The sequence below is a fragment of the Onthophagus taurus genome, chromosome 1, assembly GCF_036711975.1.
Source record: "Onthophagus taurus isolate NC chromosome 1, IU_Otau_3.0, whole genome shotgun sequence".
NCBI lineage: Eukaryota > Metazoa > Arthropoda > Insecta > Coleoptera > Scarabaeidae > Onthophagus > Onthophagus taurus.
In genome coordinates this window covers 41,320,857-41,334,056 of record NC_091966.1, presented here as the reverse complement: position 1 = coordinate 41,334,056, position 13,200 = coordinate 41,320,857, and the positions used below count along the sequence as shown (strand labels likewise).

The 13,200-nt window shown below is 25.7% G+C and overlaps 1 protein-coding gene across 3 annotated transcripts in view; it reads left to right on the top strand.

The window, feature by feature from the left end:
* Positions 1 to 13,200, top strand: part of LOC111416882 (Shaker cognate b) — a 120,647-nt gene that overhangs the window by 29,917 nt on the left and 77,530 nt on the right. For all 3 annotated transcript variants that reach the window (XM_071201378.1, XM_071201377.1, XM_071201376.1), the window contains exon 2: positions 5,758 to 5,797. The gene's annotated coding sequence lies outside the window, so the exon portion shown is untranslated. The remainder of the gene's footprint in view (positions 1 to 5,757; positions 5,798 to 13,200) is intronic.

Here is a 13,200-nt window from a genome sequence, read left to right as displayed (position 1 = left end):
AATAAAATTTTTGGCCTAACCCTGCAAAAAATGTACATCCAAAAATGAAATTTTTTTAACTCAGTTAAATAACTAATATCTCCTAAACTAATTGTGATATTGAGAAATGGCTTACACTACTAAATTTGTTAATCAATTTTACACAAAACTGCCAAATTTGGAATCTCTATCATTTTGCACTCGCTAGAAATAAATTTTTAAACCGAACCCTAAAAAAAAGTAGTAGATTCGAAAAGAAAAATTTTTATAACTCAGCTAAATAAAAAGATCTCCTAAACTATTTGAGATATTGAAAAATGGCTTGCAGTACTAAATTTGCTAATAAATTCTACATAAACACACCAAATTTGGTATCTTTACCATTACTCACTACTTAGGAATAAAATTTTTGGCTTAACCCTGCAAAAAATGTACATCCAAAAATTAAATTTTTTTAACTCAGCTAAATAACTAATATCTCCTAAACTAATTGTGATATTGAGAAATGGCTTACACTACTAAATTTGTCAATCAATTTTACAGAAAACTGCCAAATTTGGAATTTCTATCATTTTGCACTCGCTAGAAGTAAATTTTTAAACCGAACCCTAAAAAAAAGTAGTAGATTCGAAAAGAAAAATTTTTATAACTTAGCTAAATAAAAAAATCTCCTAAACTATTTGAGATATTGAAAAATGGCTTGCAGTACTAAATTTATTAATCAATTCTACATAAACTCACCAAATTTGGTATTTTTATCATTACTCATCAGTTAGGAATTTTTTTTTACCTAACCCTGCAAAAAATGTACATCCAAAAATGAAATTTTTTTAACTCAGCTAAATAACTAATATCTCATAAACTAATTGTGATATTGAGAAATGGCTTATATTACTAAATTTGTCAATCAATTTTACACAAAACTGCCAAATTTGGAATCTCTATCATTTTGCACTCGCTAGAAATAAATTTTTAAACCGAACCCTAAAAAAAGTAGTAGATTCGAAAAGAAAAATTTTTATAACTCAGCTAAATAAAAAAATCTCCTAAACTGTTTGAGATATTGAAAAATGGCTTGCAGTACTAAATTTGTTAATCAATTCTACATAAACTCACCAAATTTGGTATTTTTATCATTACTCATCAATTAGGAATAAATTTTTTGACATAACCCTGCAAAAAATGTAGATCCAAAAAGGAAAATTTTTTAACTCAGCTAAATAACTAATATCTCCTAAACTAATTGTGATATTGAGAAATGGCTTAGACTACTAAATTTGTTAATCAATTTTACACAAAACTGCCAAATTTGGAATCTCTATCATTTTGCACTCGCTAGAAATAAATTTTTAAACCGAACCCTAAAAAAAAGTAGTAGATTCGAAAAGAAAAATGTTTATAACTCAGCTAAATAAAAAAATCTCTTAAACTATTTGAGATTTTAAAAAATGGCTTGCAGTACTAAATTTGTTAATCAATTCTACATAAACTCACCAAATTTGATATCTTTATCATTACTCACTAGTTAGGGATAAAATTTTTGGCCTAACTCTGCAAAAAATGTACATCCAAAAATGAAATTTTTTTAACTCAGCTAAATAACTAATATCTCGTAAACTAATTGTTATATTGAGAAATGGCTTACACTACTAAATTTGTTAATTAATTTTACACAAAACTGCCAAATTTGGAATCTCTATCATTTTGCACTCGCTAGAAATATATTTTTAAAATGAACCCTAAAAAAGATAGTAGATTCGAAAAGAAAAATTTTTATACCTTAGCTAAATAAAAAAATCTCCTAAACTATTTGAGATATTGAAAAATGGCTTGCAGTACTAAATTTGTTAATCAATTCTACATAAACTCACCAAATTTGATATCTTTATCATTACTCACTACTTAGGAATAAAATTTTTGGCCTAACCCTGCAAAAAATGTACATCCAAAAATTAAATTTTTTTAACTCAGCTAAATAACTAATATCTCCTAAACTAATTGTGATATTGAGAAATGGCTTACACTACTAAATTTGTTAATCAATTTTACACAAAACTGCCAAATTTGGAATCTCTATCATTTTGCATTCGCTAGAAATATATTTTTAAAACGAACCCTAAAAAAAGGTAGTAGATTCGAAAATAGAAATTTTTATAACTCAGCTAAATAAAAAAATCTCCTAAACTATTTGAGATATTGAAAAATGGCTTGCAGTACTAAATTTGTTAATCAATTCTACATAAACTCACCAAATTTGGTATCTTTATCATTACTCATCAGTTAGGAATAAATTTTTTGATCTAATCTTGCAAAAAATGTACATCGAAAAAGGAAATTTTTTTAACTCAGCTAAATAACTAATATCTCCTAAACTAATTATGATATTGAGAAATGGCTTACACTACTAAATTTGTTAATCAATTTTACACAAAACTGCCAAATTTGGATTCTCTATCATTTTGCACTCGCTAGAAATAAATTTTTAAACCGAACCCTAAAAAAAAGTAGTAGATTCGAAAAGAAAAATTTTTATAACTCAGCTAAATAAAAAAATCTCCTAAACTATTTGAGATATTGAAAAATGGCTAGCAGTACTAAATTTGTTAATCAATTCTACATAAACTCACCAAATTTGGTATCTTTATCATTACTCATCAGTCAGGAATAAATTTTTTGACCTAATCTTGCAAAAAATGTACATCCAAAAATAAATTTTTTTTAACTCAGTTAAATAACTAATATCTCCTAAACTAATTGTGATATTGAGAAACGGCTTACACTACTAAATTTGTTAATTAATTTTAGACAAAACTGCCAAATTTGGAATCTCTATCATTTTGCACTCGCTAGGAATAAAATTTTAAACCTCACCCTAAAAAAAAAGTTGATTCGAAAAAAGAAATTTTTATAACTCAGCTAAATGAAAAAATCTCCTAAACTATTTGAGATATTGAAAAATGGCTTGCAGTACTAAATTTGTTAATCAATTCTACATAAACTCACCAAATTTGGTATCTTCATTAGTACACATTAGCTAGGAATAAATTTTTAAGCTTAACCTTGCAAAAAATGCAGATTCGAGAAGGGTAATTTTTTTAACTCAGCTAAATAAACAATATCTTCTAAACTATTTAAGATCTTGAAAAATGATGTGTACCACTAAATTTGTTGATTAATTCTATACAAATTCACCAAATTTGGTGTCTTTATCATTACTCACCAGTTAGGAATAAATTTTTAAATCCAACCTTGCAAAAAATTTATGTCAAAAAGGGAAAATTTTTTAACTCAGCTAAATAATTAATATCTCCTAAACTAATTGTGATATTGAAAAATGGCTTGCACCATCAAATTTGTGAATCAATTCTACACAAATTCACCAAGTTTGGTATGTCCATTATTACACATTAGCTAGGAATAAATTTTTAAATTTAATCCTGCAAAAAAATTTAGATTGGAAAAGGGTAATTTTTATACTTAGCTAAATAAACAATATCTCCTAAACTATTTATGATAATGAAAAATGATTTGTACCACTAAATTTGTTGATCAATTCTATAGAAATTCGCCAAGTTTGGTATCTTTATTATTGCACATTAGGTAGAAATAAATTTTTAAATCTAACCTTGCAAAAAAGGTTTTTTTAATTTAACTCAGTTAAATAAAAAATATCTCTTAAACTAATTGAGATATTGAAATATGGCTTGCACTATCAAATTTGTGAATCAATTCTACACATATTCACCAAGTTTGGTATGTAAATTATTACACATTAGCTAGGAATAAATTTTTAAACTTAACCCTGCAAAAAATATTGATTGGAAAATGGTAATTTTTATAACTCAGCTAAATAAACAATATCTCCTAAACTATTTAAAATATTCAAAAATGATTTGTACCACTGAATTTGTTGATCAATTCTATACAAATTCACCAACTTTAGTATCTTTATTATTGTGCACTAGCTAGGAATAAATTTTTAAATCTAACTTTACAAAAAATTAAGATTCAAAAATGGAATTTTTTTATCTCCGCTAAATAAATAATATCTCTTAAACTAATTGAGATATTGAAATATGGCTTGCACTACCAAATTAGTGAATCAATTTTACACAAATTCACCAAGTTTTGTATCTCCATGATTACACATTAGCTAGGAATAAAATTTTAAAATTAACCCTGCAAAAAGTGTAGATTCAAAAAAGGTAATTTTTATAACTCAGTTAAATAAACAATATTTCCTAAACTATTTAAGATATTGAAAAATGATTTGCACCACTAAATTTGTTAATCAATTCTATAGAAATTCACCAAGTTTGGTATCTTTATCATTGCACATTAGTTAGAAATAAATTTTTAAATCTAACCTTGCAGAAACTGTTTTTTTTTATTTAACTCAGCTAAATAAATAATATCTCTTAAACTAATTGAGATATTGAAAAATGGTTTGCACTACCAAATTTATGAACCAATTCTTCACAAATTCACTAAGTTTGGTATCTCCATTATCACACATTAGCTAGGAATACATTTTTAAAATTAACCCTGCAAGAAGTGTAGATTCAAAGAAGGTAATTTTTATAACTCAGTTAAATAAACAATATTTCCTAAACTATTTAAGATATTAAAAAATGATTTGTACCACTAAATTTGTTGATCAATATTATACAAATTTACCAAATTTGGTATCTTTATCATTATTCATCGGTTAGGAATAAATTTTTTGACCTAACCCTACAAAAAATGTACATCCAAAATGGAAACATTTTTAACTCATCTGAATAACTAATATTTCCTAAATTAATTGAGATATTGAAAAATGGTTTGCACTACCAAATTTATGAACCAATTCTTCACAAATTCACTAAGTTTGGTATCTCCATTATTACACATTAGCTAAGAACAAATTTTTAAAATTAACCCTGCAAAAAGTGTAAATTCAAAAAAGGTAATTTTTATAACTCAGTTAAATAAACAATATTTCCTAAACTATTTAAGATATTGAAAAATGATTTGCACCACTAAATTTGTTAATCAATTCTACACAAATTCACCAAGTTTAGTATCTTTATCATTACTCGGTAGTTAGGAATAAATGATTAAACCTAACCCTGCAAAAAATGTACAACCAAAAAGTGAAATTTTTTAAGTCAGCTAAATAAATAATATCTCTTAAACTAATTGAGATATTGAAATATGGCTTGCAGTATCAAATTTGTGAATCAATTCTGCACAAATTCACCAAGTTTAATATTTCCATCATTACACACTAGCTAAGAATAAATAATATTAATAATAATATTTTCACAAATTTTTGATCATTCGAATTGAAGAAATAAAAGTGTTCCAACTTTGTGTTTATAATAGAACTTTGCTAATTGAGAGAATGGAAACTCAATTAGCGCACAAAAACGTATTCGGGGCCCTGCCAAAAGTTACAAACTCAATTTTAGTGAGTTTTCGAAATCTATGGGGTACATTTTCAAGTTTAAAAATAAAACGATTTAGATGTTATGGTGAACATCTTTCGGTTGACCCTCCCAATAACTTAACCCTATCATTGTATTTACTTTTTTCTTATAGGGGGAGTGTTCACGACACGAACGACAATAAAACTTTATTGTTTCGTCAAATTAGCTTTCGGATTTGGGTCAGGTTACGAACGATCGATGTTAAGAAGTCGTTGGCACAATAAAAAGAGTACTCACTTTATTTATTTCAATTTTAATTTAAAATGACTCAGCTAATATGATTTATAATTGATATTTATTGTTTCAGCGTCCCCCCAAGGAAATTAACCAATGGAATTAAAAATGCTGTAAGTGAGATCTTGCATTTTATTGCACTTTATTTAGTACAAATAGTAAATGCGTCTCAATCGATCGATTTCCAACGAATTTCTAGCCTGTTTGTTTATTTAAATCGGAAACAAATCTCGTTTTCAGACTCTGTTTAACTCATTTAACGACTTAATTCGTAATTTTAAGCTTTAACACATTTTGAAATCGAATTTTGAATCAAATCAAAAAGGGTTAAATAACGATGAAAGATTTTTTTCTTTGAGATACATGGTTACAAAATAAATTTGTAACCAATTTCATCCTAAAAGCTTACAGAGAGGGCGGAACCCATCGAAAGCTCGCAATGTGTTGCTCGCGATCGAAGCTCGTTCGGTTTGTTTCGATTCAACCCGTAAAAGCTCGGGTGAGGCCGTTCAAGTTGCGAGCTTTTACACACCATCACATCGAGCACGGTCGCCCCATACACAGCTTCCCCCCAAAAAATAAAGCGCGGAATTCTACACACGTAAGCTTTGCGATCGACCGCGAAAGAGCTTTGCCTATTTTTTTTTTTAAAAAAGATTGCTGATCTCGAGCTTTTCACCGGGTTTGTGATCGAATACGCTTATTTGAGTGAATTGATTAGTGACGGAGTAAAATTTTAAAGAAATATCTTAAAGAAAAGTGATTAAAATTGATTTGGGTGGATTTGGTAAAAAATTGCATGATTTGGGGAAAAAATTAATGAATTTTTTTGGTGCCGGAGTTGAGCTTTGGCGAATTTGTTGGTTAAAATGGACGATGATCAAGTCCAAGGGTGTACAGCAAGTTGGCCGGATTCTGAACACCAGGTAATTTTTTAAAAGACTCGAATTAAATCGATTCTGATTCAGATTTCTGCTCAAATGTGGGTTAATTTTAAACGTTGAATTTAAATAATCGCCCATTTCGTATTTATGAAAGCTATGAAATAATTTTTGTGCCAAATTATAGCTTAAATCTTCTCCTTTCGGGAGATATAAAAGTTATTGTTTTAGCATTAAAAATTTTTATTGTAACGATGCGTTTTTGAGGGTCACATAAATTTCTAAAAATCGCTAAAAATTTATTTTTGAAAATTAAGAAATTAGTTTTATATCAAATTAAAGCTTAAACTTCCCTCTTTAAGAAAACATATGATTTGTTACTTCAAATTAAATCAGATTTCGTCAAAAACTCAAAACTTCAAAATTGGGTGTAAACCGAAACAACTTAAAAGATGATGAATTTAAAAAAATCGTCCAAATCATATTTATGAAAGGTAAGAAATAAGTTTTGCACCAAATTAAAGCTTAAATCTTCTTCTTTTAGGAAATATAAAAGTTATTATTTAGCATTAAACAGTTTTTGTTAAAAAAAATTTAATGTAATGATGCGTTTTTGAGGTTTTAAATAAATCACATAAAAAAACGATAAAATTAAAAAAATCGTTGAAGATTTATTTGTGAATATTAAGAAATTATTTTTATATCAAATTAAAGCTTAAACTTCCCTTTTTAAGATAACATATGATTTATTATTTCAAATTAAAACAGATTTTGATAAAAGCTCAAAACTTCAAAATTGGGTGTAAACCGAAACAACTTAAAAGATGATGAATTTAAAAAAATCGTCCAAATCATATTTATGAAAGCTAAGAAATAAGTTTTGCACCAAATTAAAGCTTAAATCTTCCTCTTTCAGGAAATATAAAAGTTATTATTTAGCATTAAACAGTTTTTGTTAAAAAAAATGTAATGTAATGATGTGTTTTTGAGGTTTTAGATGAATCACATAAAAAAAACGATAAAATTAAAGAAATCGCTAAAAATTTATTTTTGTAAATTAAGAAATTACTTTTATATGAAATTAAAGCTTAAACTTCCCTCTTTAAGAAAACATATGATTTATTATTTCAAATTAAATCAGATTTTGTCAAAAACTCAAAACTTCAAAATTGGGTGTAAACCGAAACAACTTAAAAGATGATGAATTTAAAAAAATCGTCCAAATCATATTTATGAAAGCTAAGAAATAAGTTTTGCACCAAATTAAAGCTTAAATCTTCTTCTTTTAGGAAATATAAAAGTTATTATTTAGCATTAAACAGTTTTTGTAAAAAAAAATTTATGTAATGATGTGTTTTTGAGGTTTTAAATAAATCACATAAAATAACGATAAAATTAAAAAAATCGTTGAAGATTTATTTGTGAAAATGAAGAAATTACTTTTATATCAAATTAAAGCTTAAACTTCCCTCTTTAAGAAAACATATGATTTATTATTTCAAATTAAATCAGATTTTGTCAAAAACTCAAAACATCAAAATTGGGTGTAAACCGAAACAACTTAAAAGATGATAAATTTAAAAAAATCGTCCAAATCATATTTATGAAAGCTATGAAATAAGTTTTGCACCAAATTAAAGCTTAAATCTTCTTCTTTTAGGAAATATAAAAGTTATTATTTAGCATTAAACAGTTTTTGTTAAAAAAAATTTTATGTAATGATGTGTTTTTGAGGTTTTAAATAAATCACATAAAAAAACGATAAAATTAAAAAAATCGTTGAAGATTTATTTGTGAAAATTAAGAAATTACTTTTATATCAAATTAAAGCTTAAACTTCCCTTTTTAAGAAAACATGTGATTTATTATTTCAAATTAAATCAGACTTTGTCAAAAACTCAAAACTTCAAAATTGAGTGTAAACCGAAACAACTTAAAAGATGATGAATTTAAAAAAATCGTCCAAATCATATTTATGAAAGCTAAGAAATAAGTTTTGCACCAAATTAAAGCTTAAATCTTCTTCTTTCAGGAAATATAAAAGTTATTATTTAGCATTAAACAGTTTTTGTTAAAAAAAATTTTATGTAATGATGTGTTTTTGAGGTTTTAAATAAATCACATAGAAAAAAACGATAAAATTAAAAAAATCGTTGAAGATTTATTTGTGAAGATTAAGAAATTACTTTTATATCAAATTAAAGCTTAAACTTCCCTTTTTAAGATAACATATGATTTATTATTTCAAATTAAATCAGATTTTGTCAAAAACTCAAAACTTCAAAATTGGGTGTAAACCGAAACAACTTAAAAGATGATGAATTTAAAAAAATCGTCCAAATCATATTTATGAAAGCTAAGAAATAAGTTTTGCACCAAATTAAAGCTTAAATCTTCTTCTTTCAGGAAATATAAAAGTTATTATTTAGCATTAAACAGTTTTTGTTAAAAAAAATTTAATGTAATGATGTGTTTTTGTGGTTTTAGATGAATCACATAAAAAAACGATAAAATTAAAATAATCGTTGAAGATTTATTTGTGAAAATTAAGAAATTACTTTTATATCAAATTAAAGCTTAAACTTCCCTCTTTAAGAAAACATATGATTTATTATTTCAAATTAAAACAGATTTTGTTAAAAACTCAAAACTTCAAAATTGGGTGTAAACCGAAACAATTTAAAACATGATGAATTTAAAAAAATCGTCCAAATCATATTTATGAAATCTAAGAAATAAGTTTTGCACCAAATTAAAGCTTAAATCTTCTTCTTTTAGGAAATATAAAAGTTATTATTTAGCATTAAACAGTTTTTGTTAAAAAAAATTTAATGTAATGATGTGTTTTTGAGGTTTTAAATAAATCACATAAAAAAACGATAAAATTAAAAAAATCGTTGGAGATTTATTTGTGAAAATTAAGAAATTAGTTTTATATCGAATTAAAGCTTAAACTTCCCTTTTTAAGAAAACATATGATTTATTATTTCAAATTAAATCAGATTTTGTCAAATACTCAAAACTTCAAAATTGGGTGTAAATCGAAACAACTTAAAAGATGATGAATTTAAAAAAATCGTCCAAATCATATTTATGAAAGCTAAGAAATAAGTTTTGCACCAAATTAAAGCTTAAATCTTCTTCTTTTAGGAAATAGAAAAGTTATTATTTAGCATTAAACAGTTTTTGTTAAAAGAAATTTAATATAATGATGTGGTTTTGAGGTTTTGAATGAATCACATAAAAAAAACGATAAAATTAAAAAAATCGTTGAAGATTTATTTGTGAAAATGAAGAAATTACTTTTATATCAAATTAAAGCTTAAACTTCCCTTTTTAAGAAAACATATGATTTATTATTTCAAATTAAAACAGATTTTGTTAAAAACTCAAAACTTCAAAATTGGGTGTAAACCCAAACAACTTAAAAGATGATGAATTTAAAAAAATCGTCCAAATCATATTTATGAAAGCTAAGAAATAAGTTTTGCACCAAATTAAAGCTTAAATCTTCTTCTTTTAGGAAATATAAAAGTTATTATTTAGCATTAAACAGTTTTTGTTAAAAAAAATGTAATGTAATGATGTGTTTTTGAGGTTTTAAATAAATCACATAAAAAAAACGATAAAATTAAAAAAATCGTTGAAGATTTATTTGTGAAAATTAAGAAATTACTTTTATATCAAATTAAAGCGTAAACTTCCCTCTTTAAGAAAACATATGATTTATTACTTCAAATTAAATCAGATTTTGTTAAAAACTCAAAACTTCAAAATTGGGTGTAAACCGAAACAACTAAAAGATGATGAATTTAAAAAAATCGTCCAAATCATATTTATGAAAGCTAAGAAATAAGTTTTGCACCAAATTAAAGCTTAAATCTTCTTCTTTTAGGAAATATAAAAGTTATTATTTAGCATTAAACAGTTTTTGTTAAAAAAAATTTTATGTAATGATGTGTTTTTGAGGTTTTAAATAAATCACATAAAAAAACGATAAAATTAAAAAAATCGTTGAAGATTTATTTGTGAAAATTAAGAAATTACTTTTATATCAAATTAAAGCTTAAACTTCCCTTTTTAAGAAAACATGTGATTTATTATTTCAAATTAAATCAGATTTTGTTAAAAACGCAAAACTTCAAAATTGGGTGTAAACCGAAACAACTTAAAAGATGATGAATTTAAAAAAATCGTCCAAATCATATTTATGAAAGCTAAGAAATAAGTTTTGCACCAAATTAAAGCTTAAATCTTCTTCTTTTAGGAAATATAAAAGTTATTATTTAGCATTAAACAGTTTTTGTTAAAAAAAATTTTATGTAATAATGCGTTTTTGAGGTTTTAAATGAATCACATAAAAAAGACGGTAAAATTAAAAAAATCGTTGAAGATTTATTTGTGAATATTAAGAAATTACTTTTATATCAAATTAAAGCTTAAACTTCCCTTTTTAAGAAAACATGATTTATTATTTCAAATTAAAACAGATTTTGTTAAAAACTCAAAACTTCAAAATTGGGTGTAAACCGAAACAACTTAAAAGATGATGAATTTAAAAAAATCGTCCAAATCATATTTATGAAAGCTAAGAAATAAGTTTTGCACCAAATTAAAGCTTAAATCTTCTTCTTTCAGGAAATATAAAAGTTATTATTTAGCATTAAACAGTTTTTGTTAAAAAAAATTTAATGTAATGATGCGTTTTTGAGGTTTTAAATAAATCACATAAAAAAAAACGAGAAAATTATAAAAATCGATGAAGATTTATTTATGAAAATTATACCAAATTAAAGCTTAAAGCTCCCTAATAAAACATATAATTCGTCACTTCAATTTGAAACGAAAATTATCTAAATAATTTTCAAACTAACAACAACATACAAGTGTTAGTAATTAATATTTTACGAACAGTCGATTTTTGTACGTTCCGTTAACCTCATTTAGCTAGTCGACCGTTTTTAAAAATGCATGGGACTTACAAGTATTGTATATTGATCTGTTCTACTACGTAATTTCACGTCTTCAACCGAACCAATAGTACTTTGTGTTTATTACAGGCTTTGTGTTTATAATCGCAAGAATTGCGGATATTTCTAGAGACTTATTATTAGCAATAAAATAGAATTTGCGCTCTCAAAATTGTCATCGACCTTCGAACATTCAACGGCGTTAAATTTAGAAATCGTGAGTTATGCATTTTGTTGTCGATGATGAAGCGTAACTGCCAACATTTTATGTAGGCGGATAACAAATTCAAACTTAAAAACGTTAGTATTAAAGAAGCCTGATTTAATCAGTCTCTTCATATTTCGAATCGATAATATGTCCTTAACTTAATTGAGTTGCTACTTGAAAGATTCTATTTTCAACTTCGACCTTTCTAGGACCTATGCGAAGTTAGTCCCAATTAGGTAGGATTTTACAGGTATAGTTTTTTAATTGTAACAAGAGTACCTATCAATCGATTTTGATGAACAATGTATCAATTGAAAGCTTATTCATTGGCCAATATGAAAATGGAACTGTTACAATTTTTTTCTAAAACGTTCCGAATCCCGTGCTCTACTAATAAAAACCAAACCACGATTTCATCTAATTTTCATATTTCCGAATTTTTCTCGACATTTATGCATCTGAGAGCAAAAATGTAAAGGAGCAATATTGTTAATAATAACCTTTTGTACAATTTTTATACCAACACTTTTTTTCTAGAACGTTCCGAATCGCGTGCACTACCAACAACAAAATGTAAAACCACGATGTCATCTAATTTTCACCTTTTAGAATTTTTCTCGATATTTATGCATGTGATAACAAAAATGTAAAGGAGCATTATTGTTAATGATAACATTTTCTACAACTTTTATACTAAAACTTTTCTTCTAAAACGTATTGAATCCTATGCTCTACCAACACAAGATGTAAAACCACGATTTCATCTAATTTTTACCTTTTTTAATTTTTCTCGATATTTATGCATCTGAGAGCAAAAGTGTAAAAGAGCAATATTGTTAAAAATATAGTTTGCTACAACTTTTACACTAAAACTTTTTTTCTAAAACGTACTGAACCCCATACTCTACCAACACAAGATGTAAAACCACGATTTCATCTAATTTTCACCTTTTGGAATTTTTCTCAATATTTATGCACCTGATAGCAAAAGTGTAAAGGAGCAATATTGTTAATAATAACATTTTCTACAACTTTTATACCAAAGGTTTTTTTCTAAAACGTACTGAATCCTAGCTCTACCAACAATTTCGATTTCATCTAATTTTCATCTTTTCAAATTTTTCTCGATATTTATGCATCTGCGAGTAAAAGTTAATGGACCAATATTGTTAATGATAAAATTTTTAACAACTTTTGTACTAAAACTTTTTTTCTAAATCGTACCCAATCCCGTGCATTAACAACAATAAGATGTAAAGCCATGATTTAATCTAATTTTCACCTTTTCGATTTTTTCTCGATATTTATGCACCTGATAGCAAAAGTGTAAAAGAGCAATATTGTTAATAATAACATTTTCTACAACTTTTATACTAAAACTTTTTTTCTAAAACGTACTGAATCCTATGCTCTACCAACACAAGATGTAAATCCACGATTTCATCTAATTTTCACAT